This window comes from Coptis chinensis, chromosome 4 (genome assembly GCF_015680905.1).
Source record: "Coptis chinensis isolate HL-2020 chromosome 4, ASM1568090v1, whole genome shotgun sequence".
Taxonomy (NCBI): Eukaryota; Viridiplantae; Streptophyta; class Magnoliopsida; order Ranunculales; family Ranunculaceae; genus Coptis; species Coptis chinensis.
Genome location: NC_141459.1, coordinates 94,544,367 through 94,565,459, shown reverse-complemented (window position 1 = coordinate 94,565,459; position 21,093 = coordinate 94,544,367). Strand labels below are relative to the sequence as shown.

General features: G+C 35.9%; 3 long non-coding RNA genes across 9 annotated transcripts; 1 reads left to right on the top strand and 2 right to left on the bottom strand.

Moving 5' to 3' along the window:
* Window positions 1-1,753: 1,753 nt before the first annotated feature.
* Window positions 1,754-4,297, bottom strand: LOC147505828 (uncharacterized). Of its 7 annotated transcripts, none has more exons than XR_015220677.1 (7): window positions 4,135-4,293; window positions 3,765-3,876; window positions 2,828-3,054; window positions 2,634-2,745; window positions 2,448-2,529; window positions 1,981-2,092; window positions 1,754-1,830 (listed from the first exon to the last, which is right to left on the bottom strand). It is a non-coding gene; the product is annotated as an uncharacterized LOC147505828 (long non-coding RNA). The 7 variants fall into 7 exon arrangements; XR_015220681.1 differs by having other exon boundaries at window positions 2,828-2,954; window positions 4,135-4,291; XR_015220678.1 differs by having other exon boundaries at window positions 1,922-2,092; window positions 3,765-4,297.
* Window positions 4,298-5,184: 887 nt separating this feature from the next.
* LOC147505827 (uncharacterized) lies at window positions 5,185-5,722 on the bottom strand. Its single transcript, XR_015220675.1, has 3 exons — window positions 5,495-5,722; window positions 5,333-5,419; window positions 5,185-5,254 (listed from the first exon to the last, which is right to left on the bottom strand). It is a non-coding gene; the product is annotated as an uncharacterized LOC147505827 (long non-coding RNA).
* Window positions 5,723-6,180: 458 nt separating this feature from the next.
* On the top strand, window positions 6,181-8,365 carry LOC147505826 (uncharacterized). Its single transcript, XR_015193486.1, has 2 exons — window positions 6,181-6,624; window positions 7,978-8,365. It is a non-coding gene; the product is annotated as an uncharacterized LOC147505826 (long non-coding RNA).
* The last annotated feature ends 12,728 nt before the right edge of the window (window positions 8,366-21,093 follow it).

The window sequence follows — 21,093 nt, the reverse complement described above, 5'->3', positions numbered from 1 at the left end:
TTATAACAATACAAATACGAACTTGATGGAAGGTCAGTCTGTTTATTTTAGGTTCAATGTGGGTCTATCTTCTGGCAAACAGGAGGCATTCACACCAAATCAAGGGTGCAACAATACTGCATCATATGGTACTGGAAAATGTTCAAAGTGCTAGCAGAGAATCGTCATCTTAGGTCATCAACTGTTGTCCTGCTATTAGCTATTAGTGAAAACAAATGAGTGGAAAAAAACATATCAATGTAACCACAGATATAGAAGTACAGGAAACAATGTTTTTAAAACGATAATCGATGAATGTAGCCTAGCCTTGAGCTCAAGTAATTAAGATGATCGTTCAATCATTTGATAACCGAGAATCATTCTTTGATAAATGATCACTATCAGCCCACTTCTACGCGGGTCCTTCTAATGCTCAAACTAAGAACGCTTCTCAACCAGCTGTGGATGATGATGCGGCCTCGAAATCTACGACTGGGTAACTTCGTCAAAACTTTCGCCCGATTTCTATTGTGCAAGCTGAAGTGGTTAGTCCGGTTATCAAGGAGGAGAAGATGTCTGAGAAGGGAAGGACCGCTACTAATTCTTCCTCTACTTCTGGTAAATCAAATTAAAGGCATCCGAGAGACAGAGTGAGAAATCAAGGCAGGTTCCAAACCAACTTGCGGAACACAACCGAGCGAGCAGATGTCAGTGAGCCCTAAAAGATAGATGGATTTATTGGATTTGAAGTTCGGTTCGACTGAGCGAGCTGTCTTTTTACTTTTCAGTCTGGCTCAAGGATGATTAGAGTTGATCTTTTTTATGTTATTAGTTCGCGGCTAAACCCAGCTAATGCAGGCTTAGGGGCAGTTGCTATGAAAATGGGTGTACAAAGAACGGGGTTCCGATCTCTAAATGGATATGTTATAGCAACTCGATCTTGATCAAATGGCTTAGGATCTGTCTCTACATCTGGATCTGTAACAGGATATAGGATATGGAACTCAATATCGATCTGAAACTGAAAGATGCAAGAACCATGAAGTTTCTGATACACAATTAAGATGCGCATTTCATGTAGGTTAAATGTACCATAAGCTTCATTACTACATACTCCAATAGAAAATACAGTTATCCAATTTGAATCTCTAACACTCAACCATAACAATAGGGCGTTTGTATTTTTATTAAATATGTTTCTCCATAAACAAAATAATCACTCATCCACTGGGTCGTGGAACCGCTCCCGAACAAAGTGAGATCTGTCGGTATGAATGTGATCTCCAAATCAAGAACGCACCTTCACCGTCCCCTTCATATATTCCACCATTCTTGGGTATTTATAAACATAGTCCTGTTCACCCTGGATGTGCAAGGTAGGTAGATTTACCTTCATATCAGTTGTTCCATAGCCTTCCAGCCATGTCCTGTTTGAATTCAAAGGTACCTATTAGTATGTGTTTCTTGAATCTTCAGAACAATTTTCCGGCTCGTGTTCTAAGTATGCATGTCATACGGAAGGTACTGTCTACTATAAAATCTTGGAATGTAGTCAAGCTTCATTAAGCATTTTCAGCTTGTTGACACTTGGCTTACATAGTTTTTATAAATGCTTAACCTGTATGGGACCTATAATGCGGTGCAAAACCCAGATTTCTCATACAATGTAGCATAATTTGCAAGATCTTCCTCAGTGAACCAAGATGGCAAAGGTGTAGAAGGATCGACCAAGTCCATTATCTCTTGATCTTCTTCGTGGCGGAAGTTCACTTCCGAGAAGAGAATGTAAATGTTTCTTACTACTGTTTTGACATCCAAACGACCAAAATCTGCTTCCGCTCGTTCTGGCTCCTACAAAAATATTATGCCCAAGAGAGTGAGCACTTTCGTAGGAGTAATTATTCAACGATGTAGTAGGAAAGTGTAAAGCAGAATTGCTTACTTCCCATCTCAACATGTAGAAACATTTAGGGAAAAACTCGCGAGGGAATAATTCAAGACCTGGGAGGACGAAAGGTAGGCCTAGTGTTATGACACCCATCACCCTTTCAGGATGAAGCAGAGCATAATGGTAAGCCGTTTTAACTCCAAAGTGCTTTGACACCAGGAAAGCCTAAAAATCATTTATGTTAGAACATACAGTATAACTTTGTTTGAAGATAATAACAATCATTGTTGGTATCTTGCAGTCCATCTTCTCTGCTATCTAATAAATTGATTAATAGATATAAATACATGTAAAAAATCAATACTCATAAGTTGCAGATGCAGTTGTTATATAGTATTTGTGGATTCAATGATTCATTGAGGATGCCATGGATGCAAACTAAAGGGAAAAGTGGGGCTTGCAAGTTGCTCTCTTAGAAATGCAAATTCAGTAAAATGGGCCATCTCCTTGATTAATTATACACATGCAAACTTAATCCCGGTCAAATTCTATTTGAAACTTAATGCATAATCTTTGAAACCTGATTTCTCCAATTCCAAATCGAGCATGCACTTTGTACCCAAGTCATACTGATAGAAAAACTTCGAATGTGTATATAATCACTGAAAGAGAATTTCGGATATGAGTCATTGCTAATATTTTTTTTTTTACTTTTTTTCCATAAAAAGGGAGGGAAATTAAGAGATGGATAGTAATTAGTGCTTACCAAGGTGAGGAAAGCAGAAAGTAAGAGCATCATATCGTTACTTGGAAAAAGTGACTACGATTTTCAGGAATCAGGACATCACTGTTTGCAAGCACGCTATTGGAATAACTTTCTGCACAATGAAAACATTTCAGAGCGAAGGGAATTGCAGGAATGGAGAAGAACAACAATTTTTTTTTTCCTTTTATTCTAACCTTTGAATTGTACTGTGGAAGTAGCCGAGAGAGACTGTGAAACGTATGAAAATCCAGTATCCGCTTTATGTAGTACACTAAAAGTGTCCACTGATAAGAATGACAGTAAGCCTCAAATTGTACCTATCTGAGAAGATACATTGTCAAACGTTTTTCTGACTCCTTTTCTATCCTTAAAATGTTTGATCTTCCTAAATCGTAAAACAACAAACCAACTCCAATATTCCCTACACAAAAGTTGAACGTATGTGACTAATGTAATGCTTGTAATAAGATAATATGCCGGTAAAAGCCAAAATGATATTGTAAGGGCATAAATTAAAAAGGAAAAACAAAATGCTAACTGTTCTCCCAGATTGATGTATATAAGTTTCTAACTCACCAAAAGGCAAATGCTACAGGACAGAATGAGAACAGTTAGATCAATAACCAGCAAGAAATCTCAAGTATACAAACTTAACAAAAAGTTTACATATCGAAGCCCTAATAATCAACTGCACATCATTGACATTCAAAACACGTGAAGCTACATTTTTCGCAACCAACGTAATTATGATTAAAAAACGTTATAGGCTACTCATTTTAAGAGGTATGTGAAATTATGCAGTATAGATGCACGGTAATTGCATATTTCATTCTAAATCATGTCATCTGTCGAAAGAATGGACAATCATTAGGATATGAGGAAAAGAAACATCAAATTATTCATTGGTGCTAACTTGGTATGGGTAATCTAAGTAAAAAAATCTTATTAGCCTCTAAAAGTTCACAGTTATAATTCATTGGCATTGTAATATTAAAATTCCTCTAACTACGATTGTGAAAAATCAAAGAAACATTGAAAACACATTCAACATTAATAGATGGAAGAGCATTTAATTGATATACCCTTTAGCATTACTAAAATTCGTAATAAACAAAGGGATTGAAACCATACCTTTTGGATAGAAACCGTAAACATTATGGAAGAATAAACAACCATCCCGATTATTGAAAAAAAAACACATGCTTATGATTTGAGTTAGATGTTAATACTTCCCTAAGATCACCTGAAACAATACAAGATATGAATTTATCTAATTTAGAAACTTCACGAACTTGAAATAAATTTGTCAGAAAGACCATCCTTAAATGAAAAAGAAAATACACTAACCTAGAATGTATCTCGTTATGTGATTTAGTCAAACACCTATGAGGCAGATTACTAAGGATGATTGGGTATTACACAAATTCAAGCCGGAGACATCTATTGTACAATAAAATGGAAATGAATGAAAAAATGTATATTTAGATTGGCTTGAGAATACCTTCAACAGAAAAGCTCATCGGAATGATTGAACGCTATCCAAAGTTTATATTTATTTCCATCTTTGTATCACATTAACAAACACTAAATTTTAAAAGGAGGATTAATTAAAAATGGTAATATTAAAGAAAATGGTAATAGATAAAGAACTTAAAAAATTAAAAATGACTAACTTACTACTTGATGTCGCCTCTTTAAATTGAAGAACTGGTGTGCAATTCATAAATTCGAAACATTCTGAGTATTAAATTCAATTCCAATAGAAGAAGAGAAAAGACAAACCTGGCGGATGATCGAGTTCTAGAGAATTATAAGAATGGAAGTCAAAATTTCAGTAGTACATCAATACCATTTCCTCGATCCCCGGAATATAAAGACAAAAGGACAGATTCGGATGGCAAAGTCCTAAGCGTAGCTATCTCTTGACAAAGAACAATCAATCACTGCGGCTTTTCGCGGAAGCTTGAGAAGGAAACATATAAGATGCTCCCCAAGTGAGAGGAAAGGTGTTGAATATCCAAGACTTAGATAACCTGAAATTTAATAGTAGAAAAGATTCACGCTCTTATCATTCTAACATACAAAAGTTACACAACACAATCAATCTGTAAACATTAAGAAAACAGGGTTCTTGAATGACTACCAATAGATTGTCGAGTGGACTATACTTTTAATAGTAATGTATATCGGTATGTTCCGCCACACACATCAATAGAAGAGTTTTTATTAATATTAGAAGTACATATGGATTCATGAACCTTGAAAATTGTTCTTTGAGAATGCTTAATTCATGGGTCCATTCGACTATACAAACAACAAAGCCGGGTAAGGAATCCCCTATGTGGCTTCAATTACTTAACAACATTAACCCGAGCCTAAGTATTTAAAGTAGAAAAATGAAGATTTTAAAGAATGCAATATTAGGTGACCTTATACGGATAGAAAAAGTATGGTGAGAGTGATATAATACGAAGATAAAGAAACCGAAAGGTTTGGGGCAATAATTTTCCTAACCCATGTAAGAAGTCAATTAATCCAAATTCTACCGTGACAAGCAACCTCTACCCATGGTCTCCAACAAGAAGCTCATAGTCAAACAAAGACGCCCTTTCATCTAGTATCTGCAGTTTATAGAATTTAATAAAAAAAAATGAATGTAAGCATCTGTACTACTGGATAGGGCCTGAATAAGGAGGTACCTTATCTAGCAAAGGCATGCTTTCTTTCTGCACCTTGTGGGTGTGAGAGAAGAAAGTGTAAGCCCTCTCGGGAAGAATCATCTATAACTGAAGCCAGAAAGAAAAAATTACGTAGTGATCTGTTGATAGTAAGTAGAAGGGCAAATGAATTGAAGTATGCACCTTTGGGTGTTTGATGCCCAAAATAAGACCGCATTCTGATAGATCATGTGATAAATGATAGCCAATATCCTCATAAAGAGCGTCGTGATGGATGCGCTTAGTGGATGGCTGGACGATTATGCGTGTGACACCAGTTTTACCCCTTCCTCCGTGTAGAAGGCGCGCACAGTGTGAAGGGGTGAGAGGAGCTCTTCTTTCCCACTTGTTTCTCGACTCACAAAGGATTCCAAACATAAATAAGGATAGATAATTAGATGAATGGAATGAATCACATATATATAGATAGAGATAGATAATAAGAAGAGAAGAAGAAGAAGAATGTAAGAATCTCACCGGATGATTGGGAACAGAGAAGACGATAACGGTTATTTTTTTAATTGGGAAACCGCTAAACGGTGTATCCGCTTTTCTGAAGACGTTGAGTTTTATAGTCGGGGAGGATGCTTTAACTTACCAATTTAGGGGAATCACGAACTAATACGTAATAACTAATTTACCCTTCGAATGTGAACGGTAGAAAATTTTGTGGGTGAAACTTTTGGGTATCCTTGTGATTTAAAATTTTGGGTTAAAACCAAAGATACGGGAACTAATAAACGGTGGCTAGTTTGGTGGATCACATGGTCAATCCCAAGATATTCCCAAAGTGATGGCATCCATGGTCAATCTAGACACTACTGATTATCCGTGAGCGGAGCGAACATTTTGGGAGAGGGGGGTAAGGTGGCCCAAAATGTTACTTGGTTGGTTTCTGTCTGTCCTCATCTTCTCCTATTCATCCCTCTCCCTCTCAATCTCCTCTCAATCTCCGCTCCTCTCACGCCCCACTGCTATGCAGTTTACTAGTGTATAAATATCTCGAAAAATTCGTGGATCACATTATTGCCGACGGTTGTAGTCTAGATTGGTGTGGACTGGGCCGGTTAGTTAATACTTCTTAATCCGAAAAGTTGCATATAAAAAAACAACTACGCGACGAATAAACGTCAGTTAATACTGTTGGCGGCTGTTTTCAGCTGAAAGAAACCAGACCAGCACGCTTTCTCACTCTCTCAGCTACACATCACAAATCTTTACTTCTTTTCTTTCTCTCTCTCTCTCTTCTTCATGATAGTAGTGGCTTCAGAATGGTACGCTTCATAACTGATAAGTATTTCGTTAATTAATATATGAGTTATAACTGGAGATAACCTATTATTGTTCTCTTAGTGTGTGTCAGTGTGTGTGTGTTTTCTTTTTACTGCCTACTACGTTAGAATTGACTCAGTACTGCATGTGACAATGAAGCCTTTTACTTTTGGAGAAATTATTCTATGAATTATGAAATCCGCGTTCAGGATTGTTACCGAACGGAAACTTAAATCATTTTTTGTGGTAGTCACAGGATGCATGTTAAATGTTTGACAAACTTACCTCCGAATCTGGATATTGGGATGTTGGTCTGTGCAATCATATCCGTTGACATATTGCATCGTCACACATTTGTAATTGGTGAATAATGTTTCTGTGGCCAGTAAGAAATAATGTGAGATTAGATGTCGGTTTCCTTTTAGCATCTTTAGATCTCTTATATAGTGCGATTGTAACAAGTTATGATCGTTGTTAGCCTACTACAGTCTTCCTACTTCCCCTCCCCTACCCAGTTAATTGTGAATTTTTTGACCTTTCGTTTGAGAATAGCACTCCTCTGCACTTGTAACCTGATAGGAATCACTGGATCCTCCCTAACAAGAATCTAGCCACAAAGTAAGAAATAGGGGTCAAATTTTCATAAGAAAAAGGAAGTAGACAAGTAAGGCCTTGCCACCTTTAACAATAAAAATAAACTACTAAATAATTTTCACCATGGTCGGACACCATGAACATATGGAATCCATTTATGACTTATCCACCCTTTCCAAAATCTTCATTTAAAAAGAAGTTCTCATGGTTGTTCATGGTTGGCAGTGGAGTTTGTGCTTCTATTGATGCAAGACTTTGATCCCATTCGTTTGACAGAAGGGGAGAAGAAACTTGATTTGTATGAGTTTAAGCCTTGAACCAGAGTTTGGAAGCGCAAACTGACCCTCATTAGTGATACCAGGAGTTGATTGCCCTAGTATAATCCATTATAAGATATTCAAAACTCATTACTTTGAATTTCAAACTCCTATGCTCTTCCTTGGGCTCCTGGAAACTAAAGTAGCATACGAAATATTTTTTTTCAATTTATGTTATATTATTATTTTCATGCTTGTCTTTTTAACTTTTCAATTTAAAAAACAGAAGTATTTGCCAAATTCTTATTATTGATTACGAAAACTTGTAAGATCAGAACCATTTCTATAATTAGGAGGATCTATGTACTTCTGAATTCTGATTGAGTTTTCTAATCATTTTTGGGGCACCTACTGGAAGAAATATATTCTCATTTCATAATGGGGTTATTCAGATGTTTCAAGTCTGTTTTTTTATGTAGTCTTAGTCTGAATTTATCTTTGCAGTCAAATGCTTCTTCTGGCATGGGAGTATCTGATCACAGCAAGAACAAATTTATAGAGCTCAAATGGAATAAGGTGCATTGCTATGTGATTTTTAAAATTGACGAGGAGAAAAAGGGAGGTTGTGGTTGAGAAGACTGTAGATCCAGCTGAGAACGATGAAGATTTCGCGGCATCATTGCCAGAGAATGATTGTCGCTATGCAGTTTGTGATTTCAACTTTGTAACTTCTGAGAACTGCCAAAAGAGCAAGGTATTCTTCATTTCCTGGTGAGTTACTGTGTACGCCTCTACGGTTTCTCTTAGAATTTGCCAGGATTTGTTCGTATATGTTTCTGGTGATCACATTCAGGTCGTATAATCTTTTCAATTAAATCAGCGTACCTAGCAACTTTCTGACTCAAATATTAGCTCCAGGATGTGTTTTGGTCTCTGAAACCAATCTCCATGAAATAGGAGAAAAACCAGGGAAAAGAGTGAGGTGATCGGTGTGATGGAAGAGGTGGAATCAGGAATCTCCATGTAAATTGGAGTAAATCAAGGAAAGAAGCTTCTTTTTAAAATGAGCTGATCTACTTTTTTTCAATTTACTTCACAAATGTGGAGACTCCACCTCTCTCGCCCTCATTTTTTCTTCCCATCACACATAAATCTCTCTCCCTCCCCCTCCTCCCCCCCCCCCCCTAGTGGAATTTGGTCTCCAGTGAACTAAATGCAGCCTTTGAATTTCATGTCGTCCATTGCATAACTTATTTTTTGTGTTTTTTTAGAAAAATAAAATTCTGCTTTCCTTATTTGACCGGTGTTTTTTCCCCAGCAGTGCGAACTCATTTGGTTTTAATTTTTTAGTACAATGGCAATCGTCAGTTCTTTCATAACGGTTTGCATGTGATGGGTCTCATCTCAAATCTAGAACACGCCTATTGTCTTGGTGATATTTTATTTGAACGTATGTAAACTGTAGTTTCAGTGTCTTGGAGCCTAATGCTTATACTGTATCTTTCTATTTTGCGTTAACTTGGAAACATATGAGAGACACAGACAGAGACAGAGAACTAAACCCTATCTGTCTTCTATTATACAAGTTAGACTGTTAGAGCACTAGGTACCACTTTACCATTCCATAAGATATCGGGTGTGGGAGTGAGTCAACAAAGATGTTTGGAAAGCAGTAGGCGCACACTATCTATAATAAAGCCGTGTAAATAACATGGGCGCAAATGACTGTGGGCCAGAGGCCCGAGCACCCACTAGTTCACAGGGAAGGGAAGTCCTAAATCCTTCATCATTTTTTGCAAAGGTATGAGTCGTTTGCAGACTCTTGCACTATGTAATTCTATTTTGTTAGGGCATCTCCAATAGGGGGTGTAAAATTACACCTCCACATAGGCTCCACCTAAGTGCCATTAGGATTTTACAATTCCAATTCTAAATTATTGTATAGCCCATAAATATCCACTCTATTGTTTCTAAGGGAGAAGTGTAAAAAAGTTCAATTTTAAACTCGGATGACATTTGAAGTGACGTCTTTCGTTAAATTAAAGAGGGACGTCACTTCAAGTGTCGTCCGAATTTAAAATTTTCAAATTATGACTTTAAAAATAGATAGAGACGGCACTCCAAGTGACGTCTGAACATTTCTTCTGTTCAGACGTGTATTCAAGTGTCGCCCGGGCTATTTATCAACTGATAGTGAGATGGAGAATTCTCCACCCCCTCTATTACCTACGGTTTAACACTCCATTGGATAAAGTTTTTTAATACTTGGAGTGTAAATTTTCCACTCTATACGGTTTACATCCCCCCTTGGAGATGCTCTTAATAGGTAAAACTTAGGATCTCAATATGAGCATGTAGAGTGCGCTTGCAAAATGTGTTGCACATCCTTCTCGAAGGAGTTTGGGAAAAACAAGAGAATGCAATGCACCTTGCATATGACCACGCAAGCACCATTATTTATTGCAAATTTAGTTGGTGAGATGCAAGATCTTGCATGCTTTACTTATACGGACAGCTTAATTTCTTTCGTATAAGAACATAAAATATAAGGAAAGATACAAATTTTTTATCCATTGGTCAAAAACCTGAAAATTATTTAAACTTCGAAAAATGATTAAAAAGTATCGAATTTTACAAGTTTTGACAATATGGGGACTAAATTTTTTTTCCAGTCAAATTGGAAACCAAACTTTTTAATTTTTATAATGTGGGGACTAGTTACACATGTAGTCTAAATTTCTCACATAGTGTTTCATAATTCACAAGTTGTATACATTGTTATACACTTTCTTATCAAAGTATATCCATGCTACAACTTCGTGACCATAGAAATTAATTCGAATTGTGAAACACCGTGTGAGAAATTTAAATGTCATGTTACACATGTCTCCACATTGTAAAAATTAAAAAGTTTGGTCCCCAAATTGACCCAAAAAAAATTTTAGTTCCCATATTATCAAAATTTGTAAAGTTCGATACCCTTTTAGTCATTTTTCGTTTAAACTTTTAAGTTTTCCAGTCTATTTGTTTTTCATGCTCAATTTGGAAGTTAGGAGTTGGTGATCCTCTCATTGCAAAAGGGGCACTTGTGTATCACTTTGCAGGTGCTTATGTGGCTCCTATGTGGCAGTGTAGAACGCAAGCTTGCATTGTACATACTCTAAGATGTGGAAATAAGTACATGCCCAAGTACCCACTCGGACCATTTTTCTCACCATCACCGGCAACGCGGTCCCTGCCCTTTTGGATAAACCCATTGATGCAAAGTAAATCATTCGAGTTATCGAAGGCCTAAAATGCCAGTGAGCAACCCTTGATGGAGATCCTCACAAATAACGAAAGTGACCACTATGAGACACCCCCGAGTCTCAAATAGTCCTTCTTAGTAGCATTTGCACTTATAATCAACTCCAACGATAAAATTCATTTGCATGTGGAAATATATGTAATTCCTGCTCTGTCGTCCCACATTTTTAGTACCGTTGCCTTTGTTATGTTATGCTAATACAGTAACAACCACATATAGAAAGATGGGATTTTTGACAAAAGTCACCTCTGAACTTATCCTCAATAACCATTTACACCTCTACACTTTTTTCTAAGCAAAAAAAACCTTGAAGTTGTTAATACCAAACACAATTATTAGTTGTTTGATGTTGTTAGCAACATATGACGTATTTTGTTTTTTAGATGATGTCATATATAATTTTTCTTACCTGGCGCATCCCTAATGGATGAGGTGGATGTCAACACCAACTCAAATCAGTTATTCAATCAAAATTCAAAATTGACTATGAAGACCTAAATGCCCAAATTGAAACCCAAGTAAAAAATTTCACACCCACAAATTGAAAACCAATCCCAGCCCAATAGGTTCAAACGAACATCCATCTCTTCTCTAACTTCAGAACTTAGATCAATTATTCAATCAAAATTCAAAATGTAGACAACGATGATTCTGAAAGATAACAATGTTAATGAGATTTTAATTGAATAACTGATTTGAGTTCTGCAGTTAGAGAAGATATGGATGTCCGTTTGAACCTATTGGGTTGGGCTTGGTTTTTAATTTGTGGGCGTGGGAATTTTTATTTGGGTTTCAATTTGGGGGTCGGGTTTCGATCTTCATAGTCGATTTTGGATTTTGATTGAATAATCGATCTGAGATGGCGTTGACTTCCACCTCATCCATTAGGCCCACGCCAGGTAAGAAAAATTATATATGACGTCATCTAAAAAACAAAATATGTCATATGTTGTTAACGACATCAAGCAAACTAACAGTTGTGTTTGGTATTAGCAATTTAAGGGGTTTTTTCGCTTAGAAAAAAGTTTAGGAGTATAATTGGTTATCGGGGCAAGTTCAGGGGTGACTTTTGTCAAAAATCCTAGAAAGATGAATCATTATACCTTGAACAATTTTATTTCTATAACTTATTCATGTAAAATGAACTTCTTCATGGTTAACGTTCCTATGAAAACCTGTGATGTTATTTGAATAAAAATTATTTTCAAAACCCTCTCTTAACATAAAAAGATTCTGTTTTTGGACTTAGATACTATTGAACCTTGTGGACTTCTTTCTAAACGGGCGGGGGAGCGGATGCGATTCTCCACCAAGGAGAGCTACAGTAACTAATTCACACTGCTATTTTTTTAAAGATTTTTTGGGTATAAATTATGAACAGTTACCACTATAAAATTGTTTTTTGAACAAATTAGGGGAGCCCAAGTAGCCAACTCATAGATCCTCCCCTGTAAACGGGTAACTATATCAGATAACCCAATATAATCGAATCTACTAGAGTTTGAGTAGGACTCTTGTTCTCTAATTTTGTACACTATAAAAACCACTCTTTGAGTAAAAAAAAAAAAAAACCTATTTTCTATACTACTATTTGTGGGCAATTAAATCAGTTTCATGTTAATCTTTTTTTTTTTTTTATTTAAGTGCAGTTAGCATTGAAGATTGATTTATTGTGGTTGTTGCATCCTGGAGGTTGGCGTGGTCTATCTGCGCAAGGAGAAATAGACACAAAACAACTTTAAAGAGGGTGTACTGATCCATGCCTCGGCCTTTTTGTATTCACAGTTTGTTCTTGTTGTTCCCAACAATTTTAAAGGCCCAAAATATCGCCGATAGATCCGATATATTGTCGATATATATCGTTTTTTTATATAACAATATCGATATATTCGATATATATCTACCGAATATTGAATCTTTGTTTTCGATATATATCGGAATTTCTGATATAAAATTTTATATCGCCGATATAACCGATATATGTGATATTTATGATATATATCATTTGACTTTTTGACTATTTTTTAATATAAATATATGATATTTCTGATATTTTACGATATTTTATTTTGATATTTCTGATATTTTAGATAGTTTGGATTGGTCACAAAAAATAGATATATTTGATATTTCTGATATATCCAATATATTTCGGTTTTTGGGTACACCGAAATATTCACCGAATTCGATATTTTGGGCCTTGTAACAATGAATACGAAGAAGAATAAGACTTGTTTCCTTAGTTTTCGATTATGAGTTAAGTGATTATGAGGTAAGTATTTTTACCGTATTGGTATTATCGTAGTGTATATATTATTGTTTAGTATATCGAACCGAATTTTTTTGTGATTGAATTGAACAAGTAACGATCATCAATAATGTTGTGAATGCAATAGAAGTTCTTACTGAATTGTATTAATTTTTCTGATGGATTGTGTTGAAAGATTTTTTGTCAGTCTGGTCACTCTGATATGTATGGTTCTCGATCTAAAAGACTAAAAGATGTTCACGATAGAGACCGATTCCTCTATAACCGGGTACAGAGATTGATCTCTGTACCACACACACACACATCTCGTATCCCGGCACATACACACATCTCGGAGCACACACATAAGTATCGAGGCACACACACACATCTCGGATTCGGATCAACGGCGAAATAATACGGTTACAGAGATGATCTCTATACCCAGTTGTAGAGATCTCGTGTCCTTCACGATACATGATCACAAGGTAGACCATAGACCACCACCAGTAAAGAAGAATATAAATATTGTGTTTGACTATTGATGAGTTATATTGGGTTATGCTATTGGTTTTGATCAATTTCATTAAAAGATGAATTGTTGAAGTGAAAGAACTTAAAAAGTTTACATCTGCTTTGCATGACATGTGTTTATCATCTTTGTGAGCTTGCTGGATGTAATTGCATGACTTTAACGCATGTGAAGTTCTTGCTTATGCTAATAAAAGGACCGGGAAAAGGAAAACGTTGAGATGTGGTTTTGTTCATGAGATATTGACTGTACCTAAGACGTTATCTATTTAGAATCACATGTGCAAGACATGTTCTATTCTATTTTATTGATGGTATTGATTACTATTGTGAAACTCGTTTATTTGTTTTTGGTCCATGAACAACATCTGAGTTCGGTTCGGAGATTGTCGAAAAATAAAAAAATAGTTCAAATTTTGGATTAGGAAGACACTTTTGACGACAGCTGCTATAACTTTCTGATCGGTGATTGGATTTGCAATCCATTTTTTTGCTAGAAAGCTAACTTAGAAATGTTTCCAACGGTGTATGGCTTGAAGCCTAATTCATCTAGAGCTGATTCAGTTTTACAATTTTTTATAGGCCAATTTTCAATAAAAAAACGAAACCTGAAAATTCAATTTTTCAATTGGATAGGTATCATACTCTTTACCAAATCTCTGAAATTATTTGTTTTATATTCTGAGATGATTAAAAACTTAGAATTGTATGCTACGGTTTTAATTTAAGAAAGTTAAACTCATGGTTATATGTTCTAGTTATTTATCTAGTCAATATGTTGTGCACTGGGGTGGGGTATGATGTTGATTAACTTACTTAGAAAGTTTTTGTATTGACTAGATATAATTGTTTGAGATTAATTTCTCTTTTGTGCATATATGATCACTAAGTTTGGTGTCTCACATACAAGGAGATATTGAAGTTAGATGATCCCACATCAAGTAGCAATGGCTCTCACTATAAGCAGTGTTCAGTGGCAGAGCTAGGAAATTAAGTGAAGGTGAGCCACTACAACCAAGCATACAATTTTTTTTTAAACTAATATTTCAAACCCAATCATGAATTTTTTTTTTTTTTTTTTAACTAATATTTCAACTACCATCTTCAGTTTTTTGGTGACTTCATTTTGAGGAGGATCTTATTTCAGCATTACTAACATCTTATGAGTTCAGCATTGGTTGAGTTAGCAATGACTTTTCTTTGATCAAATACTTTAATATAGTTGTTTAAACAATACTTAAGTAGTAATTAATCAATGCAATCTATTACTTTAAATTTCAAGAGAAATAAATCATCAAGTTTAAACCTACAAAATACCATAAAAAAAAAAACAAACCAATAGTTTAGAAAATTTATTTAAAACTTACCACGGCGTCCTCAAAAGAGTGAAAGACCGAGTCACCAAAAGAGAGAGTACGTGATGAGTTTTTGGTTTTTATTTATTTATTTATTTTAAAAAAGAGAGAGAGTGCGTGAGGTTAATATTTTGGGTTTCTACTTTTAATTTATTATTTTTTGGAAAGAGAAAGAGTACGTAAGCCAGTGGGTTTTTGGGCTGGGTTTGGTTTGCCTTTTTTTTTTTTTTCCTTTCCTATTTGCTTGGGTTTTGGCTATGAGGGAATAGTAAGTAACTGGACAAATAGTATTTTTTTTAGGTGGAAACGGGAAAGTGAGGGTGCGCCAGGGCATACCCTGGCCCCCCTGGCTCTGCCACTAGCAGTGTTGAGGTCTTTTAAGTTAGAACCTCGCACTATAAATGAGGCCCAACTGTGGATTGGGTTCAATGGTGGCTAAGGTTAGGAACAATATGAGGCTTGGGTGAGAGATCTATGAGCGTACCATGTGTGGTCTCTAAGCTTGGCTCTAGTCATGCCTGACAAGTTAAACGAAGACAATGGTTTGGTTGGGCGAGTTTCAGTCCAAGGTGGAGATTGTAATAGTTTCAGTCCAGTGGTTTTGGTTTAGGTTTTTTTAGTCCAAGGTGGAAGTTTGGAAGGATGATGTTCAATTTCAACCTTATTAGACTCGTCTCTTGGAGTTTTGGAAGGACGATGTTCATGACAAGTAGACGCTTCAACACTATAGGGTGGAGGCATTGTTAGGAGTACTTGGTGATTCTACATTCCGAGATTCACTGTTCTTATAGAATGAGAAAAGTGCTGTCACCATGATTAACCACTTCTTACTTATAGACCGAAAAAAAAAAACCAATTTATCAAACCAAGAATAAAGATTTTTTTTTTTTTTTTTTTTTTTTTTTTTTTTTTAAACCAAATTTAAATGATTGACACTAGGGGTGGGCAATGGGTCGGGTTAGGCTAGCCCGGCCCTAAACATTTATAGCCCTTCAGATATTAAGGTCGGTCGATTCGAATTCTAAAAGTCGATATAGGGTCGGGTCGAAGTCGAGGGCCGGGTCACAAGTCTAAATCTCAAGCCCGACCTACCCTAAGCCTCTTTAAAGGCTTTAGGGTCGGCCTATATTTTTCTTTTTTTACTACATCGGTTTTAAAACTCATTTATATTACAATGATCTACAAACTCAAAGTCCCACCAATCTAGTAATAATCTTAGATAAGTCCAATAATTTAAAATACACATCCACAATCTAATGAACTAAAGTACATCGAGAGTTCGAAATTTGTTCTTCTTTGTACTCAAACCTCACTAAAATTACATTTAACATTGAAATATATAGACAAATAATTATATTATCATTTTAAAGGAAGAAGTAATAGATATAAAGAAGAAACATAATAGCTTTTGTTAAGGGCTAGGGAAGTTGTTAAATTGTTTCCATAATAGATTCAAACAAATATAATATTATTTTTCTTCTAATTTAAAAGTGATTCAAGCTTTGTATGTGAAAATGAAAATATTGGCTTTTGAACAAGTGATGGGGAAAGGTTTGAGATTACAAATGTCAATTTTCTGACAAAGGTTGTTTTTGTTTTCTATGTTACAAATGTCTGCTCTATATTTCGCTTTAATGGTGTGGAAGGAAATCTTTAGTTCTAGACTTGGCTTGGATGTGAATAAAAATATAATTTATAAGAAGTAAGTGGGAAAAGAAATTGAGAATAATAAATTCTGGACTTTGACTTGATGATCAAATGAATAAAGTCTTATTTTTTATTAGACTAATGCTCATTGTTTTTCATGGCTTGGCTCCTAAGTTGACAAGTTTTTGTTATATAAGACAAGTTATTGGAAGTACCCTTGGGTGTAAGTGATAAATTACAAAGGACAATGTTATTTTAATTGAAAATATTTAACAAAGAGTTGGACAATTATGATATGTGTATTTATAGTGAAAGTGTGAAATAGGGCCGGTTAGGGCTTGATTAGGGCCGGGCTAATGAGGGCTGAATTATGGTCGGGCCTATGTTTTAGAACCTTAGCCTAGCCACATACTAGAAAGCATTAGGTTAGGCCCCCACGCCTCTAAACTTTGTGAGGGCTTTAGTTGTGAGGGCTTTATAGGGCTTAGAGTCGGGTCGGTCAGGACCGGGTTAGGGTCGTTGGGGCCAAATTCTCACACCTAATTGACACCACAACACCACAATTCAACAATTCCATATAACAATATTTATGAAAACTCGGCTCCAATTCACCAAATTAGAACCCAAAAATAAACCAATTTAATGAAAAACCAAAAATCGCCAAAAACTTAACGCAAAAAATCAAGAAAGAGATAAAATAATGGAATACAAATATAATGAAGTTAAGCTAGTGGTCATGTGGAGAAAAGATTACATTAAAAATAAATGTTACATTTTTTTTTTTCTTGTTTTGGTTAAAAGAGTTAAGCCTGTTTTGGGTTTGAGAGTGAAAGAAGACAGAGAGAGCCTACGGATTTATTATTGACTATTTGTTATTGACTTATTAGGGAGATTAGAATAGAAACCGACTATTGGGCTTTTCTATTTGTTTTAGTATAGTGAAACTCATCAAGCATTTAAAGACACAATTATCCCATTCTAATCATTTTGGCCTCCAAATAAGGGATACTTTTGTAAGGACATAATGAGAAGTGGAAAAAAGACTTTGGAATTTTTTTGTTTATCAATTTTTTTTTCCTATAATTATTTTTTTGTCGATCATAATCTCATTGTAGTTATAAATTTTTTGGAATGTGCGGTCGTGGAAATTTGAACAAAATCTTGAGTGTGCGAGTCCTTATAGTTTGGATATTTTTCTCGGCAATGACTTACATGGTAGTGGAGTTTTTCAAAACTCAGGAGGTGCCGCCCCCACAGGCATCCCTAATTCCATCTACGAGTGGGTGTATCCATTTAATATATTCATTCATGTCCTGAAAGTCATAGTCTTACTTAGGGGTGGGAATTTGGCCCTAACGACCCTAACCCGGCCCTAACCGACCCGACCCTAAGCCCTATAAAGCCCTCACAACTAAAGCCCTCACAGAGTTTAGGGTAGGGCTGCCCAAATTTCTAATGCACTTCTCTAGGCGTGGCTAGGGCTAAGATTCTAAAACATAGGCCTCGACCCTAACTAAGCCCTAACCAAGCCCTAACCGCCTGTTTCATACTTTCACTATAAATACACATACCATAATTGTCCAACTTTGTTAAATATTTTCAATCAAAATAACATTGTCCTTTGTAATTTATCACTTACACCCAAGGGTACTTCCAATAACTTGTTTTATATAACAAAAACTTGTCAACTTAGCGTACCATGAAGAACAATGAGCACTAGCCTAATAAAAATAAAATTTTATTCCTTTGATCATCAAGTCAAAGTCCATAACTTATTATTCTCAATTTCTTTTCTCACTTATTTCTTATAAATTATATTTTTATTCACATCCAAGCCAAGTCTAAAACTAAAGGTTTCCTTCCACACCATTAAAGCAAAATACGAGCGGACATTTGTAACATAGAAACCAAAAAACACCCTTTGTCCTAAAAATGACATTTGTAATCTCAAACCTTTCTCCATCACTTGTTCAAAAGCCAATATTTTTCATTTCCATATACAAAGCTTGAATCACTTTTAAATTAGAAGAAAGGTAATATTATATTTGTTTGAATCTATTATAGAAATAATTTATGATATTACAAATAGTTTAACAACTTCCATGACCCTTAACCAAAACTATTATATTTCTTCTTTATATCTATTACTTCTTCCTTTAAAATGATAATATAATTATTTGTCTACATGTATTTCAATGTTAAATGTAATTTTAGTGAGGTTTGAGTACAAGGAAGAACAAATTCAACTCTCGATGTGTTCACCATTAGATTGTGGATGTGCATTTTAAATTTTTGACTTATCGGGATTATTACTTAGATTGGTTGGACTTTGAGTTTGTAGATTATTGTATCATTTTTGTAATATAAATGAGTTTTAAAACCCATGTAGTAAAAAAAAGGAAATATATAGGCTGGCCCTAAAGCTTCGACCACTAAAGCCCTTAAAGAGGGCTAGGGTCGTGGTCGAGGCTTGAGGTTTAGACTTGTGACCGCCCTATATCGACTTTAGGGCGGGCCGACCGACGCCCTAATATCTCAAGGCTTTAAATGTGGCGGGCTAGCCCGACCCGGCCCATTGCCCACCCCTAGTCTTACTAGTTGTTCGTTTATACCAAATTTGCTTTGAACGCAGCGTCTGCATGATCTCAGCACCGGGAGGGACTGGGGTTTTGTATGCATTGGCCCAATCAGTTCGGTTTTGCCATTGGTCTGGTGGACTGTCCGGGCGTATCCAATTGACTTAGTCGTCCAGAGTTGACAAGTTGTTTTGAGTTCGCTAACTACTTGTCTACTACTCTACTACACCTTTCTATTTATGGACTACTTTGGTTGTGGTTGAACTTTAATCTGACGCCTCTGACGGATTTGGATTTGACTAGGCCTTGGCCCTTGGGTAATGCACCATTTATTCTGCAAGTACCTAGAAGGCTAGAATTAATTAGAGGTTTAGGTAGGAATAGTACGATTATGCCCTACCATCAAGGAAATCTTAGGGGCCATTTGTTTTTGCCTCTTATAAGACCTTGAGGTCTTATAACCTCTTATAAGATGTGGCCCAGTGATTTTTGACATTTTTTTAGTTTGTTTTTTGCCTCTTATAAGAGGCATTCTACTAGAAATGTCTTATAAGAGGCTCCAATTCTATAAGTATTAAAATTGGATCTACTTCAATTCTATAAGTCTTATAACTTGAAAAATGACTCAAACACCCCCGTCCATATACCCTTAACCTCATTTATCTCTTCTTTCCTTTTCATTATCTTTTTCTCCAAATAATTCCATTGCCTTCCCACCACCACCACCACCACCACCACCACCACCACCACCACCACCCAAACTATTAAAACCACCACCACCACACACACTACCACCATCATCATCACCACCACCACCACCACCACCATCATCATCTCCTCCACCACACCACTCATCACCCTTATTAAGACTATCACCACCACCACCACCGTGATATTAAAACCACCACCATCACTACCACCACCGTCTTTATTAAGACCAATATCATCACCTCCACTACCACCACCATCATCACCACCACCATCATCACCAATTCACCACCACTACCACCACCATCATCACCACCACCACCACCAAACTATTAAAACCACCACCACCACTCACTACGCCCACTACCACCACCACCATCACCACCACATTTGCCACCACCACCACCACTACCACCACCATCATCACCTCCACTACCACTATCAATCATTATTATTAAGACTATCACCACTACCACCACCGTGTTATTAAAACCACCACCACCACTATCACTACTACCGTGCTATTAAGACAAATATCATCACATCCACTACCACTACCATTACCACCACTACCACCAATCGCGTTCTATTAAGACTATCATCACTACCACCACCGCCAGTGTCTTTATTAAGATATCCACCACTTCTTTTTCTACTACTACTACTACCACTACCACTACCACCACCGTGTTATTAAGACCAATATCATCACTTCCACTACCACCACCACCGTGCTATTAAGATATCCACCACTTCTACTACTACTACTACTACTACCACTACCACCACCGTGTTATTAAGACCAATATCATCATTTCCACTACCACCACCACCGTGCTATTAAGACCACTACCACCACTGCCAACTAAAGTAGTTTTCTAAAATCGATATTCTAATTATCAAAATTGATTTGAAATCGAAAATCAAACTATATTTTTGTTTCAAATTAATCTATTCATGTTAAATGTGATGTAAAGTAGGGTTATATTTGTCAAATAACCATCTATAAGATATTATGTATTTGTTTTTTCTATTTTTACAAGTGCTTATAAGAGGAACTTAAAATGAAAAACAAATCACTTTATAAGACCATCTTATAAGACCCTCTTATAACACATGGTCTTATAAGACCCTCTTATAACTTAACCCAAAAAAACAAATAGCCCCTTAATGTCCCACTAGAAGTTTACAACTACTACTTCGACAAGGAAAAATAACCGAATAAGATACATAATGAACTAATCTCTA